Source organism: Saimiri boliviensis, chromosome 2, assembly GCF_048565385.1.
Source record: "Saimiri boliviensis isolate mSaiBol1 chromosome 2, mSaiBol1.pri, whole genome shotgun sequence".
In the NCBI taxonomy this organism is placed as follows: Eukaryota; Metazoa; Chordata; class Mammalia; order Primates; family Cebidae; genus Saimiri; species Saimiri boliviensis.
This window is the reverse complement of record NC_133450.1, coordinates 237,203,965-237,214,240: the sequence shown is the minus strand read 5'-3', so window position 1 is coordinate 237,214,240 and position 10,276 is coordinate 237,203,965. Positions and strand designations below refer to the sequence as shown.

The following is a 10,276-nucleotide window of genomic DNA, read 5'->3' as shown; positions in this document are numbered from 1 at the left end:
AATCAGCCACTGATGGATATTTAGGTTGATATTCTATATCTTTGCTATTGTGAATAGTGCTGCGATAAACATATAAGTCCAGGTATCTTTTTAAGATAATTATTTCTTTCCCTTTGGGTAGACACTCAGTAATAGGAATGCTAGATTGGATAGTAGTTCTATTTTTAGTTCTCTGGGAAATCTCTGTACTGTTTTCCACGGAGGTTGTACTAATTTACAGTCGCACTAACAGTGTATAAAAGTTCTCTTTCTCTACGTCTTGCCAACATCTGTTATTTTTTGTCTTTTTAATAGCCATTCTGACTGGTGTTAGATGATATCTCATTGTGGTTTTAATTTGCATTTCTGTGATGATTAGTGATGTTGAACTTGTTTTCAAATGCCTGTGGGCAATTTGTATGACTTCTTTTGAAAACTGACTATTCATGTCCTTCTTCATGTTTTAATGGGATTCTTTAGAAGTATTTTTCTTGAGTTGTTTAAATTTCTTGTAAATTCTGGATATTAGTCCACTGTCAAAGGCATTCAAACTCTTTTGAAATACATATTCTGCATTGCAAAATAAAACAAAACAACATAACCCCAAACACACCCATCTGCTGACTTTCATAGTCAGTACTAGGGAATTGGCTGAAGCAGGACAGAAGATACATTCACATATGCCTTTGGCATCCAGATAGACAACCTGGATCCATTAACCATTAATAGGGAGCTCTGGAAACTGCAGTCCACTGCAGAGCTCTTGCCACACCCAGAGAATCTTTTTACAAAATGTATAGTTAGCTTTATTAAGAGTGTAGCATTTTCATACCTCTCTTTCATGCATTCTTAAATTTTATGTTTTAATTTTCACAATATTGTAGCTTAAATTATACAGCTTAAAAACAAGGTGATTTTGTTAAAGCAAATCAACACATATTCAAGTCTACATGAGAGAAGAATGAAATTAGATTACCTTTTTATATAATCAGCTGAATTCTTCCTAAGGGCAAAAAGTTAATATTGGTATTTAAAAAACCTAAATTTCCAATGTTACCGGGGCCATCCAATCCAACCGTATGTATTTTACTTAGGCCACAGGACTGCCCATTAGTCTTTCTTGTCAGAGAGCAATTAGCCTCTGAATCATTTTCCCTCAGCATCAGCTTTCTCTAGAAATAAATGTGGATGGGCCAGGGAATTGTCATCTTGGTACTTGATGGCGGTAGGGATGCTGCTCATTTCTATTTCGTTTTTGGTACTGAGTGGATCGACACCTAGTGATGCTGGTCCTGATGCTGAAGTTGCATATTGTGCTTCAGTAGATTCCACTAACTTTTTGACTTCTTAATTGATCTGAATGTCTGCTGAACAAAGGAATCACTTTCAACAGCTTCCATTTATTTTATTCTTTTTATTTGTTCTACCAGGGTGGCTTGGTCTTCCTCCTTTCTTCTCTTTGCTTCTTCCTCATTTCTTTCTTTGGCTTTCAATGCCTCATCAGCTTTTCCAGCAGCTTCAAGAACCAGCTGTAGTCTGGCTTTGGTCTGCTCAGCTGGTGGCAGATGTTCTAATCCAGCTTTCATGTTTCCAGATTCCCCACATTTGATGTGATGTAATCCTTGTCCTTCCCTTAATCCTTCTTCTTTTCTCCCTAGCTCTGCCTTTACGTTGTTCTTCATCCTGAGACCGACTACGCATTCTTCTGTGGCTGGAGCTTTCACTGCTCCAACTGTGAGAACATGGACAAGGTCTTGACCTAGATCTTCTTCTGCTTTTTGACCTAGACTTAACTCTTAACTCCATAGAATTTCCCTCCACCCCTTGAATGACTTTGAGTTACTTTCCTTCTACAGCCATGAAAGCTACTGCTTGATTGATGCCTGTGTCTTCTATCATAAGAATGAGAACAAGGCTGATCTCTGGACAGATATCTTGACTTTGATCTTGATTTCCTTCCTTCTTTCTTTTGGCTGTCTATTCTATCTGAAGAACTCCTCGAAGAGGACTGTCTACAGTGTTTCTCTCTTTTTTTTTCTTCTCTTGGTTCTGCTTTCTTCTTCAGTATCTGGTGACTGGTGTCCCACTTCTACAAGCTGGGTCCAGACCTCTGGGCTCACACCTTCCTTTGATGTGCAGGTACCGCAGACCCTGAGATGTTTCTTCAGATCAGGGCGCTGCTGGCATCCACTGAACTTGCTTCAGTTTAAGCTCAGTGCCTTCCTGACAATCATTTAATTTTATCTTTCATTTTACAGTGAGAAGAGACTTCAGCATGAATAGTATAGGGACATGTAAGGTGTATAAAATAGAATGGACTTGTGAATTAGGTAGTAAGAGGAGAAAATTATAAAAAATATAAAGCATTTTAAAGACAAATGTGTGTTACACAAAATCAGGAGACTACTTCATTTTAAGAGGTAACTAACTGCTAGTCTCAGAAGCTTTAAGTGGTTTATTATCTAGTCAACAGTAAGTGGCAGATGAATTGAAAATGTATTTGTATGAAGTCCTTAGTTCAGAGGTAAAGCTACGATGTTATCCCCAGCAACTGTGGGAGGGAAAGAGTTTTCGAAATCCAGGTCTGAGCATTTGCTTTAATCAGAGGTCAACATCTTCTCTGTCCTCCTAACCCACTCCCTGCTGGGGGTCCCATCTCCCAGACTACACATTAGCAGATATAATATCTGTCATTCTGGCTTCTCATCATTCTCTTTCTAGAAAAATTCAGACATGATTTTATCGGCAAGATGGAGAGAAAAGGAGACAACATCACGTGTCTTATATTAATCACAGAAACTAGATGGGTTTCATTTCAGGCCCTAATTCATTTGAGAACACAAGGAAAACTTTGATCTTAATCTATTTGATGTGGTTTTAAGTGAAGGAACATCTTGTGCTTACTTTGAAAGTGGGTTTTTTTTTTTTTTTTTTTCACTTCAGGCTTGGTCAAATATTACATTTTGTTCCAGAGAACAACTCATCTGGAAGGCAGCATGGAGTATAGAATTAGACATCCCTTGGCTTGAAACCCGTCTCCGCCATGAACTACCTTCATGACCTTGAGCTAGTTACTCTTCCTCACTCAGCTTTTGGTTTCTTTATTTATCAAGCGAGTGCCTCAACATCTCTTTTTGGTTTTCTTAGCCTTGTCTACGCTTCTACAAGTAGTCCTTTTATTACTGATTTTTAACCACTGCTGGCCATTGGAATTACCTGAGAAGCCCAGGTCTTACTCTCAAACAAGGAGAATTTTGATGCTAATGGCAGACATGCCTGAGAGTCGACTGCGTTCAAGTCTCTTCATTTGAAGCATCTGATGTGAATTCTGTTTTCTGCTAAAAGCCCAGACACAGATGTTAAGTTTTAAAGTTATATCTTAAGTTAATTCCCACTACGTACTCACTGAGTGCTTACCATGTACAGACTCTGTGGTAGACTATGGAAATACATTCAAAGAAATTTCCTGTTTTTAAGAATTTTACCTAGTGTTTAGAAGATGCATTTAAAACTTACAATTAAAATACTAAAGACATTGGTTTAAAGGATGCACCTTGTTACCTGTAATCATATTTGTAGTTGTATATTGCTTTGAAAATACACTGTAGACAATAAGACAAAAAAAGGTAATAAAAAGTACATGAATTGTAAAGAAGAAAATAAAATCGTCTTTGTTCACAGATGACATGATTGTCTATGTAGAAAACCCCAAAGAACTGACAAAACAAACAAACAAATCTAGAACTAATTAGTTCTAGAATATAGCAAAGTTTCAGGATACAAGCTTAATACATGAAGGTATTTTTTTTTTTTTTACTATACACCAGCCAGGAACAACTAGAATTTGAAATTAAAGTACAACATTATTAACATTATTACCAAAAGAGAGAGAGAGAGAAATCCATAGTATGCTAACAAAAGATGTACAAAATGTATGTGAGAAAAACTACAAATCTCCGATTAAATAAATCAAAGAAGATCTAAATAAATGGAAAGACAAACTATGTTAATAGATAAGAAGTCTCAATCTTGCTGTGTGTTAGTTCCTCCCAATTTGATCTATAGATTCAGTGCAATCCTAGAAAGGTACTTTGTGGATATCTGCAAACTGATTCTAAGGTTTATATGAAAAGGCAAAAATATGCAATTGTTGAAACAATACTGAAGAAGAACAAAGAAGACTGACTCTTGACTTCGAGTCTTTCTGTAAAGCTACAATGATCCAAACAGTGTGGCATTGGTGAAAAAACAGACAAATAGATCAAATAAACAGCACAGAGTATTCGGAAATCAACTCACACAAATATAGCCAACTGATTTTTGACAAAGGGGCAAAACCAATTCAATGGAGAAAGGGAAGATATAGTCTTTTTAACAAATGGTGCTGGAACTGAAGTTCCTTATGAAAAAGAAACAGAATCTAGACACTGACATTACATCTTTCACAAAAGTTAGTTGAAAAAAAATCATAGCTCTAAATGTAAAACACAAAACAGTAAAACATGTAAAATATAACGTAAGGGAAAATCTAGGTGACCCTGGTTTTGGTAATGAGTTTCAAGATATGACACTGAAAACATGATCCATGAAAGAAAAAAGTGGTAAATGGGACTTCATTAAAATTAGAATCTTCTTATCTGTGAAATATACTGTTAAGACAATGCAAAGACAAGTCACAGATTAGGAGAAAATCATTGCAAAACACAAGAGACATGTATCCAAAATATGCAAAGGGCTCTTTAAAAATTCACAATAAGAAAACAAACAGCCCAATTAAACTGACAAACTATCTGAACAGATGCCTCACCAAATAAGATATACAGCTTAAAAACAAGCAGAGGAAAAGATGTCCAACATCATATGCTATCAGGTGACACAGCTTGGATGCTTGTTCCCTCCAAATCTCATGTTGAACTATAACCCTGTAATCCCTAATGTTGATGGTGGGGCATAGTGGGAAGGGTTTGGGTCATGGGGGAGGATCCTTCATGAATGGCTTGGTGCTGTCCTCATGATAGTAAATGAGTTCTCACTCTGTTCATGTGAGATCTGGCTGTTTAAAAAGTGTGGCACCTCCCCCACCTTCTGCTGCCACTCTCACTAAATGATGCCCCTGTTCTTCCTTCTTCCACCATGACTGTAAGCTCCTGAGGCCCTAACCAGGGGCAGGTACCAGTGCCACGCTTACTGTACAGCATATAGAACTGTGAGCCAATTAAACCTCCTTTCTTTATAAACTGCCCAGCTTCAGATAGTTCTTTATAGTGATGCAAAAGCAGCATTAGGGAAACACAAATTCAAGCAATAAGGAGACTCCTGTTAGAATAACTAAAATCTAAAATGCGGATGATACCAAATGCTGGTAAAGATATAGCATAACATTTTTACCAGCATTTGGCATCATCAGCCTTCACTGCTAGTGGGAAAACAAAATGGTACAGCTACTTTGGGAGAAAATGTGGCAGTGTCTTCACAAAGTTAAACATAGTCTTCCCATACATCAGGCAACTGCAGTCCTTGGTATTTACCCTATGAGTTGAAAACGTGTATCTATACAACTTGCACACAAATGTGTGTTGCTAAGTGAAAGAAGGCAATGTGAAAAGGCTATGTGATGTGTGGTTTCAATTATATGACATTTCGGAAGCGGCAAATCTATAGACAGTAGATCAATGATACAAAGGGATTTGGGAAGCACAGAAGGAAGAGGAGAGGGAGGAATATGGTGGAGCATGTGGGATTTTGAAGGCGGTGAAGCCACTCTATATGGCATTATAATGATGACACATGACATTATGCATTTGGTCATAGAATGTACAACACAAGAGTGAACCCTAACGTTAATAATGGACTTTAGTTAATAGTAGGGCATCAATATTGGTTCATCAATGGAAACGAATGTATCGTTCCAAAGCAAGGTGTTAACAACAGGGGAAGTTGCTAGTTGGGGAGGGGCGGGAAGAGGGTGCTATATTTAATTCCTGCTCATCTCTCTATAAACCTAAAACTGACCTAAAAATCATGTCCATTAATGGGGGGGGAGGCTAGAAAAAAATAATGTTCATTAATTAAAAATATGCTGCAAAAGTATCACAGCCTGCATTTAATGAAACAACTTCTCATGAGTATCTAAATTTTTAAAAATTTAATAATAGAATCTTATTGATTAGAAATAGTAAAATATAAAAGCAAGGAAGCATTAGCGGTCCTTTGCTTCTCTTTGGAGTAGGAAGCCGTCATGTGTTCTGGAGGCAAGAATGTTCAGAGGCAAATTTCTACGTGCTCAGGTTGTGCATTGGCTTTTCCACTGAGTACAAATGTTCCATCCAAATGTATGGGTAGAAATGTTACCCTGAATTTAGTTTTTGGAATTAGTAGTAAGACTAATTCATGCAGGCTTCGCAAGATTGAAGTTGAATTACATGAAAAGCAGGTAAGACGATTTTGAGGAAGGTTTCAGAAAAGTCTCTCCACACAGACCTCAGCTGCAAACAAGGGACACAGACTAGATGGTGTGGAAGATTCCTCTTAACTCAAATTATATGAGTGATTGATATTCTGGGCATGTTAGAAAAAAGAATGTGAAATATTTTTATGAAGTAATGAGTTTTGTATTTAGAGTTATCACTCAGGAATGGAATATAAAATTTCTCATCAACCAATCCCTGAAAAGCAGGGGTCAGCAAACTTTTTCTGTAAAAGATTTGATAGTAAATATTTTGGGTTTTATGGACTCTACAGTCAATCACAGCTATTCAATTCTTCTATTTTAGGAACATGCCATAGAGAATATATAAATGAATGAATGCTACTATGTTTCAATAAAATTTTATTTACAAAAATAGGCAAAGTGGGCTGTAGTTGGTCAACATGTTTTAGGCATTGAAATATGTTGAACCAAAGTCAAAGGAAAAGGAAAATAAAGAAAGAGAGAAGAGAAAGAAAAAAAGAAGGAGAGAAGGAAGGAAGGAAGGAAGGAAGGAAGGAAGGAAGGCGGGCAGGCAGGCAGGCACCCAGCCTTGTCCATTTCTAATTGCATTTTTGCTTTTTTGTGTTGAGTTTGAAGGAAGGAAGGGTCACAGGTGCCATATAAGGCATATTTGTTCTATGACAAATATTTTAAGTATCTGTTTTCAGTCACTGTGCTAAGCACTCAAGATTTTTTTTTTTTTTTTTGAGACGGAGTCTTTGCTCTGTTGCCCACTCTGTTGCAATGGTGCCATCTTGGCTCACTGCAACCTCCACCTCCTGGATTCAAGCGATTCTCCCGCCTCAGCCTCCCAAGTAGCTGGGATTACAGGCACCCACTACCATGCCCAGCTAATTTTGTTATTTTTAGTAGAGATGAGGTTTCACCATCTTGGCCAGGCTGGTCTCGAACTCCTGACCTTGTGATCCACCCACCTGAGACTCCCAGAGTGCTGGGATTACAGGCATGAGCCACCGTGCCCGCCCAGCACTCGAGATTTTTTAAAGAGAGAGTGATAAAAAGTTGAATAAGAGAGTCCCTGCACTCAAGATGCATATGGGTTAGAAGGGAAGATATTCATGTAATAATAATCCTAAGAAGTAGAGGAACTGAGACCTCCCCAACAACCCTGAATAAGCATGGTCCTCCCGTGCTACCCAGGTATGCTTGAAATCATAAATGGCAGCCATTTAGAAGGTATATGCTGTTGTTTTTCCAAGTAGGATAGTGAAAAGTACAGGCAATAATCGAGTTCCTGTGTATCCACGGCCAATGATGTGAATTTTAGAGGTTCTGCTGGGTGGAGGTAAGGAGGAAGAAAGAGAGATGAGAAAACTTACAGAACTATGGGAAGAAACATGGAGCCGAGAAGAACTGTGATGAGGCTTCCGGACTGTGGTTTGCAACGCAGATTCTCCTGTCCTTCCCCCTGGAAAACATTGGCAGACCAGTCGTGTACTGTGAAGTAACATCTGTCTTGAGGAATTAAAAGCAAGTGCTCAAGTGGCCTCAGAGCAGCTGGGGGAAAAGACACCAGAGGTCTGTCTGCCCTCCTGGCCTCCCATCCCTAACCCCTGGCAACCAATAATCCTCTCTCCATCTCTATAATGTCACTATTAAAAGATGATTTATACATGGAATCATACTATATGTGACCTTTGAGACTGGCTTTTTCCATTCTGCATAGTTCCCTTGAGATGCATCCAAGTTGTCACCATATCAGTAGTTGGTCTCTCCCTCCCTCCCTCCCTCCCTCCCTCTCTTCCTACCTCCCCCGCTCCCTCCCTCCCTCCCTCCTTTCCTTCCTTCCTTCCTCCCTCCCTCACTCTCTTCCTTCCTTCCTTCATTCTTTCATCTCACTGTGTCACCCAAGCTGACATGCAGTGACAGGGCTCACTGCAGCCTTGACCTCCCAGGCTCAACTGATCCTTCCGCCTCAGCCTCCTGAGTAGCTGGGACTACAGGTGTGTGCCTCCATGCCTGGCTGATGAAAAAAAATTTTTTTCTGTAGAGACGGCATCTCACTATGTTGCCCAGGGTGGACTCAAACTCCTGGGCTCAAGTGGTCCTTCTGCCTCAGCCTTCCAGAGCCTGGGGTTATAGACGAGAGCCAAGGCACCCAGCCTTGCCCATTTTCTAATTGCATTTTTGCTTTTTTGTGTTGAGTTTGAGAATTCTGGTTTTGTTTTTGTTTTTGTTGTTGTTTTGCTTTGTTTTTTTTTGAGACAGAGTTTTGCTTTTGTTTCCCAGGCTAGAGTGCAATGGTGTGATCTCGGCTCACCACAACCTCTGTCTCCGGGGTTCAAGTGATTCTCCTGCCTCAGCCTTGCAAGTAGCTGGGATTACAGGCACCCACCACCACGCCCAGCTAATTTTTGTATTTTTAGAGATGGGGTTTCTCTGTGTTGGTCAGGCTGGTCTCGAACTCCTGATCTCAGGTGATCTGCCCGCCTTGGCCTCTCAAAGTGCTGGGAGTACAGGCATGAGCCACCACGCCGAGCCGAGAATTCTTTACATATTTGTTGAATCTGTGGTTGGCAAATATTTTCTTTAAGTTTCTGGCTTGCCTTTTCATCTTTTTTTTTTTTTTTTTTTTCATCTTTTTGGCAGGGTCTTTTGCAGAGCAAAATTTTAAAATTTTGATGAGCGACCATCTTGGCCAACATGCTGAAACTCTGTCCCATTTATAATTTTCCCATATTGCACTTTGGGGGCCAAGTCCAAGAATTCTTTACCTAACCCTAAATCCAGATGAGTCTAAGAACTCTTTACCAAACCCTAAATCCAGGTGATTTCTCCTACTTACTCTTCCTAAAGGCTTCTTAGTTTTACCTTTCACATTTATGTCTGTGATCGATTTTCAGTGAATGTTTATATAAGATGTGAGGTTTGGGTCCGTTCTTTTTCTTATGGGTGTCCCATCGTTTCACTATCGTTTTTTGAAAGGTGATCCTTCCTCCATTTAATTATATTTTGCACTTTATCAAAAATCAGATGTGCGCGCCTGTATGGATTTTTTAATTCTGTTCTATTAATGTATGTGTCTATACCTTCACCAGTATCACACAGTCTTAACAGCTGTAGTTATAGTAAGTCTAAACATGAGGTAGAGTGACTCCTCCCATTCAATTTATTTATTTACTTATTTAGAGACAGGGTCTTGCTATTTTGCCTGGCTGAGTTTGAACTGGGCTCAACTGATTCTCCCACCTCAGCCTCCTGAGTAGCTGGGACTCCAGGTATGCACCATGGCACCCAGCTCCACTGTCTAGTTCTTTTTCAAAATGTTTTAGCTATTCTAGGTCCATCGGCTTTCCATATGCATTTAGAATGTGCTTCTCTGTGTCCTCCCGCCTCAGTATGAAAAACTGCCGAGGGTGGGCACAGTGGCTCATGCCTGTAATCCCAGCACTTGGGGAGGCCAAGGCAGGCAGATCACTTGAGGTCAGGAGTTCAAGACCAGCCTAGCCAACAAGGTGAAACCCCGTCTCTAATAAAATTTGAACAGTTAGCCTGGTGTGGGGGCAGGCGCCTGTAATCCCAACTACTTGGGAGGCTGAGGCAAGAGAATTGCTTGAACCTGGGAGGCAGAGATTGCAGTGAGCTGAGGTTGCACCACTGCACTCCAGCCTGGGTAACAGAGTGAGACTCCATCTCAAAAAAAAAACAAAAAAGGAAAGAAAAAGAAAAACGAGCCGGGGTGCAGTGGCTCACACCTGTAATCCCAGCACTTGGGAGGCTGAGGCAGGTGGATTACAAGGTCAAGAGACTGAGACCATCCTGGCCAACGTGCTGAAACCCTGTCTCTACTAAAAATACAAAAATTAG

The 10,276-nt window shown here is 39.8% G+C and overlaps 1 pseudogene; it reads right to left on the bottom strand.

Annotated features, from left to right (window-relative positions):
• Positions 1-1,069: 1,069 nt before the first annotated feature.
• Positions 1,070-5,114, bottom strand: LOC101053678 (uncharacterized; annotated as a pseudogene).
• Positions 5,115-10,276: the final 5,162 nt, after the last annotated feature.